This window comes from Rousettus aegyptiacus, unplaced genomic scaffold (assembly GCF_014176215.1).
Source record: "Rousettus aegyptiacus isolate mRouAeg1 unplaced genomic scaffold, mRouAeg1.p scaffold_m13_p_7, whole genome shotgun sequence".
Lineage (NCBI taxonomy): Eukaryota > Metazoa > Chordata > Mammalia > Chiroptera > Pteropodidae > Rousettus > Rousettus aegyptiacus.
Window position 1 is genome coordinate 61,760,898 of NW_023416310.1, and position 24,590 is coordinate 61,785,487.

The 24,590-nt window shown below is 34.1% G+C and overlaps 1 pseudogene; it reads right to left on the reverse strand.

Moving 5' to 3' along the window:
• Window positions 1–17,435: 17,435 nt before the first annotated feature.
• Window positions 17,436–17,554, reverse strand: LOC118606287 (annotated as a pseudogene).
• Window positions 17,555–24,590: the final 7,036 nt, after the last annotated feature.

The following is a 24,590-nucleotide window of genomic DNA, read 5'->3' on the forward strand; positions in this document are numbered from 1 at the left end:
ATTCAGAGGAGTATGTAGACACTGAAGTTGAAAAGAGAGTTTGATTTGTGGATCTGAAAACAGAAGAATATGTTAAGTTCTACTTTTGCCAAGAGGGAGTACTTAATATGGGTTTAATAAATTTTGAATTAAATATCAACTCTTCAAGAGGAAACCATATTTAATTATATAAAATTAAAATTAATGTAATAGTTGTAGAGCATATAAGAAGAGGAAGAGAATACAGATGGTTCTAATTTAGAATAAATATATGGAGACCTTATGTGTTAATCTAGATTCTGTGGAATAAATATAAGAGTGGAATGCTGAAATAGAGAAGGATTATGGCCTTCCCTGTTTCAGGAGTATGTATCTGAGTACATATGCTCAGACATATAAACTAGATTTGGTTAATGGCCAAAATCTGGACTTCAGGCCTAAGCTGTTGTTTAGACTCTATTATAAGTCTCAAGTTGAAGTGTATGGAGATATCAGAAGACAGAAAAGGTAGTGAATCTTTGCAATGAGTTTATGAATTATATAACACTTCAAATCATGCAAAGGTATCAGGTATCATAACATCATACAGGTTGTAGAATATAAGGAATGATGGCAGAACAAAGGCCAGGGCAGCAGCCATGAATCCAGAAGACAAAGATACCAATGAACAGATCTTTTATTTGAAAGAACTAAGATTAGGGAAACAATAACGGGCCAGGGTATTTATAGGATGGTAAATTAGAGCATTAAGTCAGCAAATGAGCAGGGCTTTGGGCATCAAAAGTAAGACAAGCAACCAAGAGGTTGAGATAGGTGGGGAGGTCCTTGTGGATGCCAACATTCTGCTATCAGAATTCCAACATATCGAATGGAAGTTACATGACAGGGGACCCAATAATACCACTCTGATGACATAGCAAAAAAGAGTGAAATAAATAGGTAATGAAATCTGGGCTTCAAGTCTAGGCTCTGCCACCTGCCACCTTCTTGATGAAAAAAAAAAAAATACTCCAAAAAAATCTAAGATATTTAAAACTCCTTTTTAAAAGCTTGGATTGAGATTAAAAAAAAAAAAAATTACTGGAGGCGGAGCATCAATTGATGCGTACGGGTAGGCCAACAACGGAGTCAGGTACTATTCAGAGGGCATCCACCAGTCTCAGGAGACTATGGTCTGACCGGTGGTATAGGCTGAGTGCATGAGGTCAAAAGGCAGAGCCTGACACCCTGCTTGGTGAGAGATCAGAGGGGAAATGACCGTTTCCCCACAAAGCTGAAGCTGATAGAGTGATATCTTTAGTTGGTAAACTGTGTGGACGGGGTGGAAGCAGTCCACACACATAAGAAACTTGCTATATGACAGAAGTAGAATTCTTTATATGGAGAAATGATGGTTTTTTAAAATAAATTGAGAAAAAATAATAGGTTATAGATATTAAAGATTAAAAAAATCCCTACCTCACACTATACATAAAAATAAAGATGAAACAAAACAAATATAAAAAGTTAAATTTTATAAATTTCAGAAGAGTATGTAAAGAATATAGGTGGATAGTGACATGAAAAAGAACTTTTTCAATAAGACATGAAAGCAAATTCAGTAGAAGAAAAAATGGATTAATTCAACCACATTACAAGTAAAAAATGATTTTTATCTTCAAGATATGCAGAAAATTATAGAACATGACAAACTCTGAGAGCTGAATTTGCAACACACATGGAAGCTTCATAAGTTTTGTAATCCAAATACAGTTAAAAGAACAATAACAACAACAACAACAAGACCTACTAACCAATAAGAAAAATTCCTGCATCAAATAAACTATGTAAGAATAGTACAAACCCTTGACGAAAGTGGGTTTGAATGGTGTGGGTCCACTTATGCATGGGTATTTTTCAATTCACCTGCTTTGTTCAAACCAGCATTATTTACGAATCAGCTTCTGGGTGAGCATCTACATATTTAGAGAGCCAATTTAAGTTATGTAAGGATTTCCAACAGCACAATCTGCTTCTGCCCCTACAACAGCGTTGACCTTTGAGAAGAGGAAACATAAGCAGCCAATAAACACACACAGAAAACTTAGACTTATACATAATTAAGACATACATACTAAATACAGGGCGAGGTAACATTTTCCACTAACCACATAAGCAAAAATAGAAAAATTGGACATCACTAGTTGATGGAAAAGATCCACGTGGAGAAACAGAAACTTTTATACACCTTGCTCTAACCGCTTTGAACAATATGTTTGCTAGTTAAGTTGAACAAACACAAACTATAACCAGGCAGCTCATTCCTGGGTATACATCTACTCTAGGGAAAGTATATAACTACATCTGGTCCTATAGGACAATATTAAAGGTTTTGCTGTCATTTGAGTTTCATCCATTGTAATTGCTAATTTTAATCTATAGTTTTTAGTTCTAAGAGAACGTAATTTAAATATTCAATTTTATTTTTACGCCACTTTATTATTTTAATGACTTTTTTTCAGAATTGCTTTGATTAAGGTAAGCATGAAAAGAAATCTTGAAATTTAATCATATTTGTTTTGGTTTAATCATGTGCCATGCTATGCACTTGTAAAAATTGTTTAAATTATTCATATGTACTTATTCTTCTAAAACAAATTTATTTCCCTTCCTCTTTTTCTACTCAAAGAAGATTTTGAACAGAGTAAATTCCTGGAAATTTATTTTTATTCTCTTAGTATTTATTATTATTATAGGGTTTTCACAACTTTCATGGATGTGTCAAAAATGATCTCATTGTAATTAAATTATCGTGTAAGAACACTGACGAAAACTACCAGTTACACAGCAGTTCTTCAGAATAAAAATTAATAGTTAAATGCAGTTCTAAAGAAGCTTGTTAGCAGAATACAAATATGATGCCAATGTACTTTTATTCAACAACCAGTATTAGTTCTCATTTCATAATATTTACCTTAGAGATCTAAGTCATAATATTTTCCTCAAGTGAGATTTCATTGTTAAACACACCGTAATGAAAAGTGTTGACATTTTATTGAAAACCACTCTATATTGCTAATCTGCTATGAATATTGCTATGGCAGTGGGGAAAATCTGTCAAAATGTGTTGGGCTATGTTCTGCCTTCCCACAGTACAAGCTCTTATTTAATTACAGTTCCAATGTAACAGCAAAAAATGGGTTGTCTTCCACCTCCGCCTTCCCCTACTTTCCCATTGAATCTCAGCTGGACGGAATGTTCATCTTTTTCCTCAGAGAAGCCCTTTCTGCCCAAAGTTAATGTTTCCTGTTATGGGTTCTTTTCCTTCATGACAATTCTCACAGGTGGCAGCTGTGTTTCACTTTTCCATTAGTCTCCATTCCATAATAAGTGGGTCCACACTTGTTTGTTCATTTGTTTGTTATTTCATGTCTGTATATGTTTAACTTTCATTGGTCACCTATGTGAGATTGAGTCAGCTGTTTCAAATCCTAGTTTCCATTTTCTTACAAAAACTTGGGAAGGTGAATAAGTTAAAGTATGAGATCTCATAAAACTGAAATCCATTAGTTAATTTTTTAACATCCTCCTAATTCTACATAGACTTTAAGAAATTGAAAACTTGAAGGGAATTATTAATTTGGGAAGTGCCAGTAAATTATATCAGGTTTGCAAATAATTTTCAATATTTAACATAGTCAATAACCTTGTTCCTTCACCCATGCATTTCGCTGTGCAACAGGAACAATCCATGCCCTCAGATTTTACAGCTGAGAAAGGAATAAAAATCTACAAGCGCAAATAACTTCAAGTTTAAATGAAACATCCAATTTGTTAAAATACATACCAAGTGTTCAAAGAGTTCAAAAATGGTGCTGTTAATTTCTGCTGAAGTGATGATGAGTTCCATAAAGAAAGGTTTGCAATGTGCTTTAAAGAACAAGAAATATATACAATAGTCAAAAAAAAAAAAATAGCTTTCAAAGTAGAGGAAGCAGCATTGTCAAAACCGGTGAAACTGGTTTAGGTACTAACTAGGAAGTCATTGAAGTGGCTAGAGTTGAACGGATCAAGCTGATAATGACCCTAATGGGTAAGGCAGTTTATTTCATCTGGTGACATGGTAGAGGTGAGCTTAAATAAAAGGATGAAGAAGTGTTTTCATATTCACCCCCAGACCACACTCTCCATTTATTTTGATACACTACTCCATTGGACATGCCTCCCCTGCAGTCTTACTGGATGTGATATCATCTGTGTCAGTTACGTTTTAGTGCATAAGTGGAAGGAGGGGGCAGTATTTGAGTATCACTGGTTAGTGCAGTCGATGTTGCCAAATTTAATACTTGTACATTAAATGAACAATTATTGAGCTCTGCATAAATGCCAGAAAAGAGAGAGTTGTAAATATTAAAAATCAGAACACTAGCAAAAACTGCCACCAGAAAGCACCAACTCAAGAAATTCACAAATTCTTGGAAGAAATAGATCTGTGAAAATGATCGTAATGCATGCAACAAATGTTCTCCATGATAAGTACGTGGGTACAGTACCCATTAGGAGTCCAAAGAAATTATGATATTTAAAAATTCCAAATTCTCATTTATGATTTAGTCCCTAAAAATCTCCTTACAATAAGAGATTTCATACTACTTATAACCAAGATATGGAAACAAACTAGATGTCCATCAATAGATGAAAGGATAAAGAAGATATTGTACAAGAAGACAATGGAATATTATTCAACAATAAAAAATAAATAAAATCTTGCCATTTCTGACAACATAAATGCACCTAGGGGGCATTATGGTAAGTGAAATAAGTCAGGGTAAACAGAAATACCCTATGATCTTACTTATATATGGAATCTAAAAAACAAAATAAATGAATAAACAAAACAAAACAAAACAGAAACAGAATCGTAGATGCAGAAAAAAAATACTGATGACTGGCAAAGGAAAGAAGGCAAGGACTGAGAATTATTTAAAAAAAAAAATTGCATTTAAAAAATGCGATTTTTATAATCTGGGAAAAATAACCGTTGGCTCAGAATTGGCAATTACTTAAATACATAAAAAGCCTAATTCTTTAAAAAGTCAAAATATATCACAATCATTCTTTTTAATATAGTAACCATGAGATTTCACTCATTTCATAGTAGACTTTTTAGGGAAAATTTACAATTTTGAGTCTATCTCACTGACCTGGTTGAAGGAAACTTTGCAAGATGTCTATTTATTTGAGTATTTCTCTATTCATTCATTTCCCAAATTCTATTATTTACTGCATGTACAATGCACCATCTTTCATTATAAATATAGTGAAACCAATTCACACGCAGTGTATATTTAAGAATATTTTAAATTTAATGTGGAATGTTAAACATTTAGTTTTCTTTATTTGAAAAATATAAGGAAAAATTTCCAAAGCTAGTCTAATTATTGATATGCGTCACTTAAAATCATATGAAATCACATGGGATAATTACTTTTCCCACTTCTCCTCACAAAGACAATCTTATTGTCTCTATAGGATTGAAAGTGGTAGTAGTAATAATAAAAAGTAACAAGTGTTTTGAGTGTTATGTGCTGTAAAATATTCTAAGTATTTTTCATATTTAGACTCGGTTAATACTCAAACCTTCTTTGAAATAAGTTCTACCATTATCAGAAGGAAGTAAAGTTACAAGCATTTAGTTAGCTTGTTTATATAAGGTAGCTAGTCTGTGGTTTAACTGGGCTGAAATCCCAATCATTCTGAACCAGAGGCAGCACTTCAGATTATGCAGCACTAGCTCTCGAAAATATTTACAGTGTTCTCCTTGTTTACAATATGTCTTAGTGAAAGGAGTACTTATTAAATTCCTAATACATGGCCAGCTCAGTGCTAAGGCTGTCACAAAAACTCCGTACAGCCCTTCAACCCAGTTTTACCAAAGTGGCACACTAAATTCTGACTGCTTTAGGTCTGCTCACTTAGATTCCTCAAACAAAAGGTCAGCTCCTAAGACCTCTTATTTTCATTTGCTATGTCTCTGCTGTTAGCTCACTGGGTAAAGTAAAAATATACAAGTAACATGACATTTTTCTGATGTTGGCTGGTGTTTTTCACTCTTTTTAATGAATGCATAACCTTATAATTTTTGTATTTGTCTTGAAATGGCTCTAACAACTGTTGAATGAGGTCTCATCAATTTTTTTTTGACTGAAGTTTTTTCCCTTGCAGAGACACAAAGAAGAATCATTAGAAATAGTCAACTAAATTGTGTCCTGTGAAACATGAAATCTTCTACATCATTATCCTCGCTAACAAAATGCTACTCAAAATGCAAGTGTGTCTGTAACCTCGAAGATTAATAATATTTTCTCTTTGATTGGTTGTTGTGTTTGCTTTTATTCAAGTAATGAAAACAGAACAAAGCTGCCTGTGTTCAAACGGCAGTGATTCCGTAGTCTTTACAGATATTGTCTGAATCTAATTGGATTTTAATGAAATGATATTTCCTTTGTGATAGGTACATAAAAATTATGTTTCTAATTAACATCACAAGGTATAAGCTATAGATACCAAGTTTCAACAGAAGTAATAATCCTTTAATGTTTTATTCTTTTAAAAGAAGCCTGAGTAGTAACAACTTGGTAGGAAAAGTGAGTAAATTGACTGGACAGTGATTAGTAGTTTGGCCTTTTTATCCTTGAGGTTGTGCCAGAGTCACACATGTTTATTTCCTTTTATGTTTGAAACATCATTAGGTAGTTTTGTTTCCAAAGACTTTCTAAATGTTTGCTTTTTAAATCTTTGTTATTCAACTTTGACAATGTTCGTACAGGATTACAAATAATCTAAATTCGGTTTACATTGTCATAATCATTTCAAGCCCTGTTCAATATATGTATTGAACCCTAAAACTAAGCGAACAAAACTAATTTGTAACACAAAATATTGTGTTTGTAAAACGTACCTATTTTGTTCATAAAAATATTATTTTTTTGGCTCAGAAGAGAATTATTTGAATCTCATAAAAAAAAAAATAAGAGGAGAACATGATATTCTGGAAGATGAGGGAGTAAATAGAAAAACAGATTTCTCATCTGTATAGTTTCAGAGTGATATGAGAAACCCCGAAACGAAAAACAGTGAACAAATTTCAGCAAATCAAGTTCAATTCGTCCTGCAGATTTTTTTCTGGCTAGAATAGCTTGACTTGCTCCTATAAGTTATTAATTATATGGTCATTACCTACTGGTGACCTGTATTAATGGTTTATGTAGTGATCTATAGATTTAGTCACTTCCTAACTCACAAAATGATCACATGGCTTTATTTAATAATTGATTATGACTTTTTTTTTCTTTTCAATATTTAACTCAGTCCATTGCATTTAAGTATATTTCATGGATAAGTTTTAAAAAATATTCTCTGATTTAGCTAACCATTAGTGCCCACTGAAACATAAAAGTGGTTTTGGTAGCAAGGGACATACAGATATTTGAAAGTTTCCTCATGGAAGTAAAATAGCTTGCTTTTTATTCTACAGCCTCAGACAGATGGTGTTCTGATTACCTCTCCTTTAGTTTAACAATTCTTCCTACTCTGTATCTAAACCATTTTAAGAAAACTAAGTGAGCATGTGGAATCAGAACATATCATGAGCCTCAAAGGCTGAAAAGACTCAACTTTTCATTAACGAAGATTTCTAAATTTCTGAATCCACTGAAATGTTTTTATCTCCATTCACTTTCTGTACAGCTGAAAGAGGCACAATGACTCTAAAATAGTCTCAAATTTGGAAGAATAAAATATTACAGAGATGCAATTCATATTCAGACAAGGCAAATCAGTGAATTTCAAAGAGTTCTATTGGTTAGTATTTTGACTAAGCATTTCTTTTCAAACAGACAGATTTTTGCTTTACTTTTTTTCTTTAACCTTAACTAAATATTTGACATTTTATTAACACACCCTTGTAATATCAGCGATATATTGTTTGCCTTTGGAATAGATAGATAGATAGATAGATAGATAGATAGATGATATATACATACATATATACATACATACATACATACATACATGCATATATATGGGTGTGTATATATGTATATTTATGGAGGTATAATCGATATGAATAAAATACATAAATCTTAACTATGCAACTTGATAAATTTCAATGTGTTTGTATACTCGTATAACTACCTACTAGACTGCGATACAGAACATTTCCAGTTTCACAGAAGGCTCCTTATTTCCCACTCCTAGTCAGTAACCCAAGGATAACAAGTATTCTTATCACTATCATCAAAGGTTAGATGTACCTTACATGGGACTTCCTATAAATGAAATAATACAATCTTTTGTGTTTGACTTTTCACTCAGCATATGTCTCTGAGATTCATGTATCAGTAATTTATTATTTTTCATTGCTACATAGAATTCCATTCTATAAATATACCATTATTATTTACCCATTGTATGTCGATGGGTATTTAGATTGACCAAGTTTTTCCTATTATGAATAGCATTGCTTTGAACATTGTTTACAAGTCTACTGGTGGACAGAAGCACTCACTTCGGTGGGCATTGAATTAATTGCAGTCACAGAGAATCTTCAAGGGCCAGAAAGAAAAGAATAAAAGGAAGAGGAAGAAAAGGAGGAACAGAAGTAAAAAGAAGGAAGAGAGAAGAGGGTAAGGAAGAAGGAAAAAGACAAAACCGGCAGGAGCAGTAACAGAATGAACTAAAGATATTTGGCAGTGTGATATTTCCCTTATTTGCACTCCGATTGGTGGACTAAGCCCAGGGCATATAACTAGAGGTGAAGCTGAAACACAAACTACCTCATTTAATTTAACCTTCAAGAAGTGTGTCAATAAGGTAAATACAAGCCTGATCTATTGGCAAAAGGAAACGCTCACCGGAAATTTAAAAAAGAAAAATGAACCTACAATTTAAAATTTATAATAAAAATACCAAAACCTACAAGTAAATTAATGACCAGAGGAAAGGATCAGGAAAAAAAACAGAAATAGACTCTTGGCAAACTCAGATATTGCAATCATTAGTTGTAGAACATTAAAAAACAAAAACAAAAACAAAAACTATACTTGAACTGTTTAAAATGTGGGGCCACAAGTTTACTATAAACTTCTATCGAAACAAAAAACATTTTAAAATAAATTTATAAACAGCACATGTGAATACATTTCTGGTTGGAATGTAAAATGGTTCATGCACTTTGTAACACAGCTTGACGGTGTCTTAGAACTAAATGTACACTTACCCTGTGATCCTGGCATGCCACTCATCAGTCTTTACCCTCAAGAAATGAAAACTTAATGTTCACACAAAATTGCATGCACAGATGTACATAGCAGCTTCATATTAAAACACCCCAAACTGAATATAACACAGATATCTCTCATTTGGCACATGAATAAAAAAAAAAAATGGCAGTATAGCCAATCCAATGGAATAGTACTTTATGACAAAAATAAATAATGACTGATAATTCAAGAACATGGATGAATCTGAAAATCATTATGCTAAATGAAAGAAGGTTCTCCAAAAAGGCCGAACACTGGATGAGTCCATAAAAAAATTACACATGAAAACCTAGAAAAGGCAAAGTTATAGGGACACAAAATAGATCAGCATTGCCAGGGTCTGGTGGTTGGGGTAGTGTATTCAGTACAAAGGATCATGAGAAAACTTTTTTGGAGGATTATGTAAATATTCTACATTTTGATTGTGGTCACATGACTGTATACATTTGTCAAAACTCATAAAACCTAACATCTAGAAAGAGTGAATTTTATTGTTTATAAATTATGTCTCTATAAACGTGACGTCAAAAATAAAACTTCAGGTAAGTCTTTTTATGAGATAAGAGTTTAAGATTATCTCAGGATGTAGTTCTATTAATATTTTTAAATGCCACAATATAGATTTTAACGTTAATCAATGAAAACAGAAGAAGTGTAATCTTCATATTAGATATAACTAAACCATTGATAAAAGTCAAAATGCATTCATGATATAAACACGTATCAAAGAAGAAAAACATTTATCAAAGAAGAAGCTTCCTTAACCTGATAAAAGTAAGTATAATAAATAAATAAAATTATATACAGACATGACTGTAAATGTTGACACATTTGAAGCATCCTGTACAAAATTCTCTTTAAAAAATTATGAAACAGACAACCACTGCTATTTAACATTGAAATGTAGGTCTTTGGACAGTAGAGTGAGTAATGATAAGAAATGAGATATAAGGTTTTGAAGGGATGAAAAAGAAATCATTATTTAGATGCCACGTGGTCATCTACAAATATAAGCCCAAATAATATACAAACATTATTATAATTAATAGAAGATAGCTCGTGAACCAAGCACAAGATCTGTAAAAAACCAAAGTACATTGCATTGCTTTTTGTTTAATCTAGGAAGAAAAGTGACTTTTACAACTTATTTATTTAGAAATATGAAAATAAGTATCCTAATTTAAGATTGAAGACCAACAATAATTAGAATATATACTCGATTAATTGGGAGATTTATTTATTTATGACTGTAATTAAAATCCAAATGTGTGTAAGTAAACATTTATGAATAATTCTTATAAAAATAGCAATGAAAGTAAGTCATTACATCATTCAGCTTCACTGTAAAGATGTGGACTGTGAAGCAGAGGTTTGTCAGTAATCAGTCCAAGTAGTGAGGCATTTATGAAGAGGTTAGAATAAGATAACTGCCTGAGACGCTGAGTCAGTATGGCCGACACTTTCGCAAATTAAATTAAATAGCTGCGAGCTCCACTTTAATAACCCTCTGAGAGTCAAAAATATAGAAGCCGAATTTTTATGACTGTTTTCTCCAATAAAATCTTTATCTATTATGAATACTCATTTCTTTCTCGACATCACTTTAGCAAGCTGGAGAAGTAGCAATATGTTTTCAAAGGAAAAGAGTTATAAAAAATGAAAAATAGTTTTGGTCAAGAAAGCATCCCCAAAACTCTGAGTTATTATATAAGTAAACTTATTTCCCAAAGCGTTTATAAAACAAGGTGGATACACATAATTATAACCATGTAGTGATATACCCCACTGCCTTGTTAAGGCTAGTGATGACTATCGAAACATCTGCTTAATCAGATAACACACTACAGAAGGCAGGCATTGGTGTGGTGTCAAGATATAGACTTTCACATTAAAATCTATCTCTGTGGAAAACAGACAGCTATGTAAAGGAACATATTGGAAGAATGCTTTTAACATCTTAGAGACCTAAGACAACATCATCACCCATACCACACCAGGAAGCAAGCAGAAAGTTAAAAGGCTATCCTTGCTGATAGAATAAAAATATGTGAATGTAGGGTTCTGATGATCACCATTTGCTCATGCATTGGAGAAGTGTGTAACACCAGGAAAACATTTACACTGGGAAATTCTTCAGCTTCATAGAAGAATCGTTAGTATTTGAACAAGGCTGCTCTTTGAGGATTTTGGAATCAGTTTCATTGCTTATTTAGAATCATCACTCATAGTTTATGATTTCGAAAGAGGCCCTGAAACTCCTCAGCTTGGCATGATTTTCCATCACCAAATTCAACTTGACTTTTTCTGCTTTACTATGCCTCTGAATTAGCTCTTATTCCTCAGTTGGATTGGATGATTTTTCCTCTTAGTTCTTTGCCCAGAGCTGGAATATGTGGGTCTACTTCCAATCAGATTTTTTTTTTCAAGGACTTGGTTTAAAGCTTAGTTCTGGATCTTGATGACCTCTAACTGACTTTTAATGTTCTTCCTATGTGCAAATATATATATATATAATAAAATCCAAAAATATATATATATATATTTTTGGATTTTATTTTATTTTTATCTTTACATTAGAGTTGGCATTCAATATTATTTTCTTTTAGTCAGTTGTACAGTGCGTGTTAGACATTTATATAATTAACAAAGTGATCCCTTCGATTAGTCCTGGTACCCACCTAGCACTATACATAATCATTACAATATTATTGAGTATACTTCCTGTGCTGTTCTTTACATCCCCATGACTGTTTTTATAAATGCCAATTTGTACTTCTTAATCCCGTCCCCTTTTCCACTCATCTCCCAAACCTCATGCCCTGCTCTGATCCCTGGACAGGCAGCGGTAGTCACAAGAAATGGACTTTGCACTTCAGAGACATGTCTTCTAGTGGAGGCAACAGTAAACACACAGCTAATAAATAACTATATAATATATCAGTTGAGAAGAGGACTGAAAAAGTACAGGGTAAGTGGTCAGTGAAAAAGGATGGAATGGAGGGTGGGCTTCTGGCAAGTACAGCCTGCTGATAAGGTGACATTTGAGCAAATGTCTTGAAGGAATTGAAGGAGTGAACATGGAAAATTTGAGCAGAAGAGCATTCCAGGCATAGGATGAGTACGTAGGAGAGAGCTTGTCCATGTGCCACCAGTGGACTGAGGAAATGGCAGATGGGGTCTGTATTGTGGGGAGCTCCGATATGTGGACTCTTTCAAGTCTTTATAATAACTTTGGTCCTCAGATGAGAAAGGGGCACTTTGGAAAGTCTTTCCCACACATCTTAAAATTACTTATCAGTTTTATCATAATCTAATTACTTAATTTGTCTTCTTTTTCTTGAACATTTTATGAAGCTCAAAGGCCAGAGTTGATACTCTTATTTGCTTAGTATAGCCCCTGTATGGCTCACCACAAATCAGCGATTGCAAATGACTGTGAGATAACACTAAATGTATTATAGATGACAAATGGAGAGTCGATACGATGTTTGATATCTCAGAAGTTCAAACAAAAATAATAATAAAATAATTTCCAACTACTAAATTTGCTAGGATATTTTTATCAGAGAGACCCTATGTTTAAATAGTGGACAGTAAAAAAATATTCTATATAGTTAGGGTAGAAATATAGACGAACATAATTTTTCTAAAGAGAAATTTTTTAATGAAGCAAAATTCTCTTTTTTTAAAAAAATATTATAAACATTTTTTAGAATTTTATCTGCTTTGAATCTATTCTAGGGATAAAGTGTAGACTAGGATTTATAGGTTAAGATGTTCACTATTAAGTATTTCAAGGAAAAACTGAAAAATTAAGTGCTCTGTAGTCAGTTAAATAATTATACTTAATCGATCATTAAATTAAACAATTAGCACTCTGTAGTCATGTAAAAAAAAATATTTTGGCAACCTAAGTAAATGTCCAGTATACGATATTGAGTGAAAAATAAATCTAACCACAAAATCCCAATGGATTCTAGTTCCACAAAAAATAAAAAGAAAGATTTCTGAAGGAAAATAAAACAACATTAATAGCAAGTATTAAGACATCATCTTATCCCTTCCCAAGAGGAAAGAATTTGAGCTGGGAATCAAACCACCTAACTAGAGATGACTCTCCAGTAAACTTTGCAGCAAAGTGTCGCTGTGTGACCAACTTCTGGCCAATAATTTGAGAATGGAAATGATATGTGAACACCACCTTAAAACGAATTAACTTAACCTCTCCCTACCTTTCCCTCTCCTTCTATTCACTGGAATCATAACATCATGGCAATAGCCAATGCAACCAACTTAGAAAGAACATTGGATGAGACGAGAGCTAAACAACATGACAGGAAGTTCTCTGTGACTAGGGAATTATAACAGTAACCTTGGAGTAATTTAAACAGTATTTAAATTACTGTTATTTTGGGTCTCTCTTTTTAAAGAACTAACCCTATATTCTAACAAAGGTACCTGTCTTTATGTTTTTATACATTTTCTAGTTTTTTTAAAAATAAACATTAAATAATTTATAAATGTAAAACTAAATGTGTTAATTAGGCAAATATTAGGATATGTGTATAAAACAACAAAACCAAAGTAAGAGAATTTATGTCTGACTTTAAGTTCTAAAAACTAGCATTACCAAATTAGAATTTAATTAGATTAAAGAAACAAACAAATGAAAAATAAGAAAAGTGTTAGATATCATAATTAGATATGTGAGATGTTATTAAAGGAATCTGAGGTCTTTTTATCTAAAACCATAGGAAAAAACAGACACGATCATTGCTCTTAAATTTCAAAAAAGGTGTTCAATGAAAACAAAATAGGCATGTTTTTAATAGTACCAAAGCCCCAAATTAAGATGAACAATAAGATACAGTGACACGTAAAGCGACACAGGTAAGAAAGACCATTAGTACCTCTTAGCTTCTCAGAAATGGAACATCTTCCCAAATGGAAGTGAGGGCTGTGCCACAGAAAATGACCACTAGGAAATGGATTATCTGCACTTGTGTATTCTGCCCTTAGTGGACTTTGTAACAGGCAGTCTGTGATTCCCCAGCAGGTTTCTGGGCATTTCAGGTCCAAGACTCTCTGACTACATTAGTGGAAATCATATTCTGGACCATTTAATGAGGATATAAGCTGGGTGTTCCATTATTAGTTTCAGTATATAAATAATAAAGCTCATTTTTCCAATATAATTGGTTATACCAGTTGACTTTTGAAATAACTGTGCAAATATATAATCCATTTCACAGAAATGATTAAGAAAATATAATTGATATTGCACTGACCTTGATGAAATAGGTAAATCTTAACCAGATTCTATACTGCACATAGGAACTTCTTCTTTCTTCTGCTCTGTGATAGTCTACTTAGTGAAGAGGTGCCAAGAAAAGTGGTAGTGCAGTCACAGAGACTCCATAAATGTAAACTTTGGAAGAATTATCTAAGCGTCATACATCCCCACAGGAGAAGGGCTCTATTCACTTTACCACTGTTTGACAGCTGTCTCCCCAGTTCTGGATTGCCTTTGGCTGTGGAGAGGTATTGTGGAGTCCTCACTCAGTTCTTCCAGAACTACCTAAGTAATGTGGCCTCGTGACCTGATTCAAACATCATTCCCACCCCCACACACCTTACTACTTCCACTGACTTCTCTGGTTTGTACTGAAATCGGTATGAATGCAGAGCAATCAGTAAACATATTGCAATGGCCAAGTATAGTTATTCTACAACTGGGGAGAAGAAAGATAATGACCGAGCAGCTGGGTGAAGTATGTTGAGCTTCTCTGCTGGAGGAACTGTTAAAGAAGGGAGGTAGGGATTAAGCAGTCCCTTGGGAAACTCAACAGAAGCAAGAGCAGACAAGCTTGGTGAACCCTGACCTAGACACGTGCCTCAATCTCGCATTTTTATAGGCATACACACTGAGGCAGTGTCATTGCTACCACAGTCACCAGCTGTCTCAGGAGGCATTGAGGGTGAGAATCGCTCATCACCCCAACTGACTGCACTCCATGGAGGAAACTGCCCTTGGCTCATGTGAGAAGTGCTGAGACAAGACTTTGGTTCAGGGCAGGTGCTGGATGAATGTAATTTCCTTGTAGAGTGTCTAACCCATAATTGGATACTTGCAAATGCTTCTGCTGGTGATGATGTCCATGTTGCTATCAGTGAGACTCATGAGGAGAAAGGAGTATTCTCGGCAGGAATCAGTGCACAAAGAACACTTCACAATCCAGAGAGCTCGCCACCATGTTGCCGGCTATAACTTGGTCCTTTTTCCACCCCTGCTGAGTAGAAGCTGCTAAAAAGAGATTAGAAAGCTTGTATCTCTAATGGAAGAGGTCACAAGGATGAGAGGAAAGTAAGACCTAAAAGAAATAAGGGGAGAAAATAGGATCATTTTGGAAAGTTTCTTTAGGAGTAGGTTCTTAGTTTTAATATACTTTATGTTTAAGAAGCCCATCTTAAGTGTATCCTATATAGAATGAGCACAGGTGAGGTGTGGTGACCGTAGAGGCCGTGACATTGGAGACCAGTTAAATTCCCTTTCCCAAACCCTGGGCTGAAGGAAGTTTTCCAGGTGTGGTTCCTGTACTGGTCCAGGGGGTGATGTGAGCCAGTCGGCTGACTTACAGGTTCCCCTTTTAGATATAATAATTATCAAGAGAGAATGCAAGAGGAGGAATGTCATAACTGGAGTGAAATGACATTTATAGGGAATTCGAGATGCTAGTAATCCACACTGTATCCCCTACTTTGGGATGTTCTATTCAACTGCAATGAGAAGATCAAATCTTCACCACCAGCTCCGAGGGAAATGAAACCTCTATTGTTTGTTCTACCTCACACCTAGAAACTTTGCTGTCATCATGGCTAGTGTACAGCACCGAGGTCCCGGGTTTTAGCCTACAAGTGTCTAAGTACATAGATTTGGTTTTGTGCCATTTGACATTTGAATATCCAGTTTCTTGAAATGACGTATAAGAACTACGGTGCTTTGTTTTCCTTAATGTGAGTGTGCGTCAGTTGTCCCAGAATTCTACCTGTGGTGGTGGGGAGAAGCGAGGTATAGAAAGGAATGGAAAGGAGCTTAAGATTTAAACTTTTAGAAAGCATAAGTTTGGGCTTTCTCATTATAGCTGTGATTTTTGGCAACCTTTATACCAAATAAAATGCTTAAGTAGTATTTTATTAAAGTAAGTATATTCAACAAGGGCGGTTCCAAGTAAAACCCTTGTCATTATTTGCCAAAGTAGGACCTTCTCAGCCCAGCAGTGCCACCTGTGAATTAGCGATGACTAATGCCACTTTGCAGCCCTCGGTGTGGATGGCAGTAGGCTAGAAAGAGTTTGCCAGCACCGTGTGTCTGATCTGCTTGTGTCCTCTCTTCTGTTGAAGTTAAAGGACACTATTAGTTGGAGGGAGATGATGTTCAGCTTTTCATCTTTGACTGAATTAATCAAACAAATTAAAACCACCTCCACTGTGGCTCTAAGGGTGCCACTGAGAATGAATCGCATAATAACAGATTGGCCTCAATACCTCAGAAAATAAGTTTTAACTGATTAAAAAGGCAAAAGCTCTGTATCACACTTAAAGTCACCCATTTATAAAAGGCTTGAAGACTCACTGCCATGTGTGGCATACCTTTGTCACCAGGTACCAGATATTGAAGCTCAGTGCCATGAACTCAGATAAGTTTTTGACAGATGCTTGTCACTTACAGTTGTTCATCATGCCTTCTAAATCGCTAACAAACAATTGTGAAGAAATGAGTTCCTGGAGTTGCAAAAAAATGATGTGTTCTGCATACTATAATGACATCCTCTAAAGGGGGACTATTTTGCCTTTGAACCACACAAACTGTCAAGAGGGAAACTATTCTGCATAAAAGCTCATTAAGAGTAACTTAAAATGAACAGTGGTCTATTGGAATCAGAGTGTTTAGTTTTTTGCTAAGGGCAAAGTCCAGAGTTGAAAATACATCCACATTTTCCTACCCTGTACATACATGTTCTTCATATCAACAATTTATGGCCCTCTTCCATAATATAATAATTAATATATTTTCTATTAAAATAAAAATTATTATATGTATATATAATTATTATATGTATTTGTGCGTGTGTGTGTGTGTATTTTTTTTTTTAACGCCTACAGTTCCTGGTATTCTTAGGTGGTCTCCCATCCAAGTACTAACCAGGCCCGACCCCGCTTAGCTTCTGAGATCAGACGAGTTTGGGCACGTTCAGGGTGGCCCGGCCATAGACTATATATTTATTTTTGGTTTCAGATTGTCCTTCAACTCCACCCTTGTCATGTTAAGCTCCTAGGATTACCAGAACAAATTACCATAAACCCTTTGGTTTAAAAAATAAAATGTATTGTCCAAGAGATCTGGAGGCTGGAAGTCTAAAATCAAGGTGTTAGCATGGCCATGCTCCCTCTGAAGCCTCTAGGGAAGAATCTCAGGCTGGCTTTTCCAGCATCTCTTGTCTTTCCTTTATTCTTGGTAGTATAACTGAAATCCTTGACTCCATCTTCACACAGCCTTCCCTGTGTGTGCTCTCTTCCTCTTCTAAGGTAACCAGTCATTGGATTAGGGCCTACTCTAATGAGATATGGCTTCATTTTAACTAATTATATCTACAAAAATCTTATTTCCAAATAGGGACATATTTTAAGATTCCAGGTGAACATGAATTTTTGTGGGAAGATGTTCACTCCATTACAGAAGGTGATGTGAAAGAGTTACATAATGTGGGCGTTCATCTGGCCTATTATTTATAAACACGAGAAGAGATAACAGTGATTCCTTGCTGCTATGATGTTTTAATTGTTGCCAGAATCTGTAAATCAAAAGATGACAGAAGCTCATAGAGACACTTAAAAGCAATGGGGAGAAACTTGAGGACAATGGTACTCACCAGTCCCACTGCCCCTAGATCTTACGAAAACGTATTGAGAAAAGTCTGAATTTGGAAAAGAATTGTGACTTTGGAAAATATCATTTCTGTAAGCTCTTAAATTCTACTTCAAATTGTACCCTGTGGAGACCAGCCACGGGTGTAGCACTGACAAACTCCATGTAGCCTATAAATTTTCTGGGGGTGAGGGGTGGGGGAAACATACACATAAAACTTTCAAGTTTCTGGGAGCCAAGTTGCTGTTTATCTTTCTTGAACTATCCTATTAACACTGGATGGGAACTTCTGGATGTGAGTTTCTACACTAGTAACCAAATTGGAGTAGGTGAATCTCTTTATTAAAAACATGTAAACAAACAAACAAAAAACCCTACAAAGATCAGAAAACAAAACAAAAAAATGTATTCAACTCATGCAGCTAACATGTTTTATTTTGCATTATATCAAGTTCAGATAAAGAGAGGAGGACTGGGACATGGGGAAATAAATAAAAAAAAGCCAAAGAGAGGACGCGCAGAGAAAAGATAAGAAGAAAAAAAGATGGAGAGAAAAATGCTTGAAATGTACATATAAGCAGAAAGAATTTTAGTTGAAAAACAAAACAACTTATCATGTTATCAGAAACCATAAAATATCATTCCATAAGTAAATCTTGCTCCCCTCTCCCCAACTCCCTCTCCTTCATACCTGGAACACACACACACACACACACACACACACACACATTCTCTCTCCCTCTCATTTAATCCATACACCAGCCTGTGATCTATTTTACATAGCAAGGAAACGGAAGCACAGAAAGTTTAGTATCTTTCTCAAGGAACCCAAGTAGGTCTTCTGCCTCTAAATTCTAGGCTTTCTTTCTAAACACAAAGTGCTGGTGGGGATATAAAACATCTACTATTTGGGCCACAACTACTAATTATATTTTATACAAATCCCTTGGCACAAGCTTTGGCGCTACCTAGTAAAGTGAAACATTCAACTCCTCTGTGACCCAACAATTTAATTCCAAGGAAGATCCTTCAATCTCTGATACACATGGACCAGACATTCAGGAATGCTCACGGTGGCCCTTTCAGAACTGCTCGCAAGTGGAGACAATACGTATGTTCAACAGTCACTTATGTAATTTAAACCATGATTTCTTCTCATAGAATAATTCTAGACCATGTAAAAAGTAAATGAACTGCATCTACATCCATGAGAGGGAATGAGCCTTATAAATATTAGGTTGAGGGTAAAAAGTTCAGAAATATTTTATAAAGACCAAAAAGGGAGTTACGATTGATAATATGTGTTTAGAGCCAAAGTACTGATAAAATCATGGTGGGGGGGGGGGTGGCAAGAGAAAGATGATAAAACAAAATTCAGTAAGTAACTACCTTGTAATGGGGAGATAAGAGGTAGAATTAGAGAGAGAGATAGCATCATAAACTTTTAATCCTGAGTTGAATAATGAGGTCTTGAAAAATCTATACTTTCCTCCTTTCTTACATACATAAAACTTATGGGGGCTAATTTCCTCCTTTTAAATAATAAGAAAATTAATAAAAGTTAATGGAGTGAGTAAGGCCATTGATGAGGCTGGGGGAGTGGGAAGGAGACTATTCAGGCTGAGAGCATAGGTAAGAAAGAACTTGATGAATGAATTTTTCGGGAATAAATTACAAAGTGGTACATATTATATTTTTCCCTGCTGTTCCAATTTGAAACTCTCCAGACTATTCATTCATCATCTCAGTGTCTGGTCTGAATGAAATGTTCTAATCTACAAGAGAAGGAAAGGAATTATAAATGGAAATGACCAGATGACTAGAACAAAAAATTTAAACTAGGCACAGATAGGAATATGAATATGACATTTATAAGAAAATGATTTTGGCCACAACTTTTGCTGTAAATTTAGCAAAAACTGGCATTTTCAATGAAAATTCCAATTTGTAAAATGGAAGTTCTCCATAGGGATTACAAAAAAAAATCTCATACAAAGAACTAATACATCTTTAGCCTTCATTTAACACTGAATAGAATAAACAGTCACCCAATCATACCAGGTTAACTTTGGGCATTATTTTTAATATATAGTCTAGCTATTATAAAAGATATTATTTCATATATATCTTAATTTTAGTACCTGTTGAGATTGAGAGAGCCTTAAAAATTCCTACCTTTACATTTTAATCAGATTTTTAATAACTATGCTTTAAGATACCCATGTCATAGTTGTTACATGGTGTGTGAGACAAGAATAGCTCAATAAATATTTATTAAATAAATGTATTAAATAACTAAAGGGTCTATAAGCATGGGTGGCTCTATTTTAGCCTGAGAATCCTGAACCTATGTATTTGTTCACTTTTTATTTATTCTTATAGAATTTTCATCTTATTAGGGACTGAAGTTTATTAACTTACTTTCCCAACCTTTTTAAATACAGTGTTCAGTTTGTAACTCTCTCTTATGAACCTGTTTCTACTCAGTTTTCAAGGCCATAGATCTGCCAATGGTTAAACTGGTAAATCATGGTACATAGACTGATTAGAAAAGGGACTGAAGGCAGCCAACAGTCTATAAGGTTGATGTGTTCATTGGCTTTGCTTATTTTGCATACCATTCTACATGTGTACTTAACACAGTGCCTAACACATATTTGGTGCTTAACACATGCGTGTCAAATAAAAAAATATGAATTAGAAAATGAAGGAACAGTGGGGCTACTTAGAGTACTCGATGGCAAGTTGCCAATATATGATTCATATTAAAACCTAAACTATAAAAGTATTTTTTATGATAAAATTACCATCATAAATGAAATAATTAGATTCTACTCTGCTTCCTAATTTTTTACATCTATACCTTTCATTGTTATGTGTATTTGGCTAGAAATACCCACCAGAATAGTGACTACAATAATATGATAGTTATAAAATATATTTGATGAACATTTTTGAATTATGGACTTCCACTGCATATTTTACCCTCAAATAGCAAATTACTTAGTCCTTTGCCCTGTATTTAACTGATTTTCCCCCCAAAATATTTGCAATAGAAAACAAATCCTTTTATTGATTTAAGTTCTAGCCTAGCATGTTTCCTTAGCAATCTTAAGATGGTTTGTAATTTTTCTAGATGATGTACATAATCTATGCCTCTAAAGATAATTATGTTTATTATCTGATTTTTCTACTAAATCTATGGTTCTCTGCTAAGACCTCTACTGAACTAATGTCTTATGCTCATAACAACTCTACTATAGAGGCTATTATCTCATGTTTATGAATGTGGAAACCAAGGGTCCCTGAGGCCTAAGGTCCCATGGAAAATAATGCATTTTTGATATATTTGATAAATATATCCAAGTTTTTGATATTTGTAGAGTTTTTTTAATTCTAAAATATTTTGAGGTAATGTTCAATTGATTAAAAATTTATTACTATTTTGCTATTATTCACATGGATAGCTTTGAATCAATATATATTAAATAGCATTAAATTCAACTTCAAAATTTGTTAATTGAGAATACAGATTTTACAACCCCTGTTGTACACTGAGATGTAAGACTCAAGCCCTTTTAGCTTTTAATGTGAGAAAAGGTTACTCTTCTAAAAGTCTAAAATCTCAGGAAAATTTCTTGAGGAACAGATGTCATTACTTTTTGGCCTCCTTCATGGGTTTCTGAAAAGATGAGTAGTAAGTGCTGGCCTCCCGACCATTTGGGAATGCACTAAAAAGACATCTGTGTAGGAGGTTAATATCTAGTAGTCCCTAGAATAGGATTGTCAGATTTAGCAAATGAATACAAATACTCGCTTTTGAATTTCAGATAAAGGTTGGAAATATTTTTTAGCATGAGTATATCCTGTTCCATATTTGGAACACATTTATACTACAAAAGTATTCACTGTTGATGTAAAATTCTATTTAATTTTAAATAGTTTCTTGTATTTTATATGAAAATCCTATTCCAGGAGCACTGTTTACCAGGTTCAGAGAGAGTAGGGAAACATATATTTTAAATTAGCAAATGTCTCCTGAAAACCATCTTGAGAAAGCATATTTTTAAACATACATGAAATTCTTCCTAATGCTTGGGTGAAATGTCTCTGATTCCATCTGGGCAGTGAGCAGCGGGAAGATTTGTTCCACAGGCTCCTAGCGAACCAATTCCTGATGAGTGGTTATTAGCCAAAGGCAGTACACAAGAAGTTGGGAGAAGGCCAAATGGAAATTGAATGAATTCTTAAATAAAGAAGAGGTTAAGGAAGAGCAATTGTCAAGGTGTTCTGATTCATGCAGAAACTATGCAACAGGAACTGAAAACGTTTTTTCTTTAAGTCTCTTGTCTTTGAGATTACTACAGTGCAATCTTATTCTTTTTAAAAGGTGTTACCTGGGTTAACATTTTTCTGTTTGAATTCTATATGATTCTCTACTTTTAGTTGGTTTCTCATGATCTTGTAAATGAATACTTTTAAAGTAAGCATAAGATTTTCTCAATAGATTGATAACATTAATGATAAAAAATGAAATTGAATGAGCATGTGATAATAATTTAGCCTTACATTTGTATACATTACAAGGTGGATGGCTTTCTTTTCCTTACCTTCAGTCCAAATTCCAAAATGTAAATATAATATACAGCAACAGAGAATATTACGTAGCACTTCTGTTTTTATGAAAAATAGCTCTAAATTTAGCATATACTTTGAAAAGCCACTGAAAGTTTTGATGGCGGGGAGGGGGAGAATGTTTATAACTATTTTGAAAATCTGCTCCCTAAAATATAAAGGATTTCAAAATGACAGCAAATACAACAAATATCAGTTTGAAAAAGATGTGCTGTCTTCGAATTTTACCTGGCCATTGCTCAATAATGTATATATTTAAATTATTCAAGCTAGACGTGGAAATATACATTTTATTGAGTTCAGTTGAGTATGAATAGATATTTTACTCTGCTAATTTGATGTCCTGCTAGAAACTGGTAGAGGTTATTAAGAAGGAAACCATTTCAGATTTATTTGATGATGCTACTGATTGCATAATGTGGGCATGTATTTTTATAAGTGATGTAATTCATCTGAAAAAAATCCCATTTAAAAAACTGGGTAGAGTTTGAAATGGTGAAAATGAGTATATAATTTTGCTACATCACGTAAGCTTTGTTCTCTGATGTCCTCTTTCTGTTCTTGCTCTCTCCCTAAAAAACCCACCAGGCAGAATGTGGTTCGTCTTGGGCTCTTTTGCCTGGCATGTAGTAAGTCTCTTGCATGTTGCCCAAGGTGGTAGGACCTCTTTAAATATTTATTGAATGAATAAATATATGAATTATTAATTAAATCAATTATATGTTGACTGTTCTCTTTTGCCAATACTGACAAATTTTTCCACATTAACTCAGAGTCAGCAACTAGGTACACGAGAACTCCTACACACGTCATCCAATTTGTATGTTGGATATCTTTCTGTAATGTCCCAACCTGAACCACAAGTATTTTCAGAGCAATTCATTACCAGTGATATTCTTTTAATATACCTCTGATTCTGTGATGTTGATACAGGCTGGGACCTCAGGAAAATGTTTGGATGAACAGCTGTCATTACATTTTGCCACCTTCCTGGCTTTATAAAAAGATAAATAGTGACTACTATAGATAGAAGATAGATGATGATAGATGATAGATAGATAGATAGATAGATAGATAGATAGATAGATAGAAGATAGATAACTTTTGCTGTAAATATACTATATATGAGGTCAGAATTATTTTTTTTGAAGACCAGTTTAGATGATTGTTCGCTATACTATAATAGGACAGTTAATTACCAAAATGTATTTCTATTTGTATTTTGGTTTCAGTTGTGTCCAAAATGTATTTATATTTGTATTTTGGGTCCAGTTGTGGCCAAATACAAATACAAATATCAGATCGCACCTTTCGTCTTACACTATAAATAGTACTAAACACATATGATTGTTTCCTTCTTAAGCACTTTTTTCACTTGCCTTCTGAGATCTCACATTTTCTTCGTTTTACTCCTACATCATTAGCTCTTATTCCTTGGTCTTCCTTGATGAATCATTTCTATCTTCCCAAAGTTGGAATTCTCCAGAACTCATTATTGGAAATCTTTGGGTCTTTAGCTACCTTATTATCTAGGTCAAAGGTTATGAAACTTTCACAGGTTTTGGTACCCTTAGTGTCTCAGTAGTGTTTTTCAGAACATCCCTATAATGAAAGAACTATCTGAGAGTTCCATTTGTTAAGTAATTAGTTCTAAACAGTTTACTATGTATTTACATCCTGTGGTAGGCTGAATAATGTCCTCCAAAGCTATTCAGAAACAAATCCCTGGAATCTATGAATGTATTATC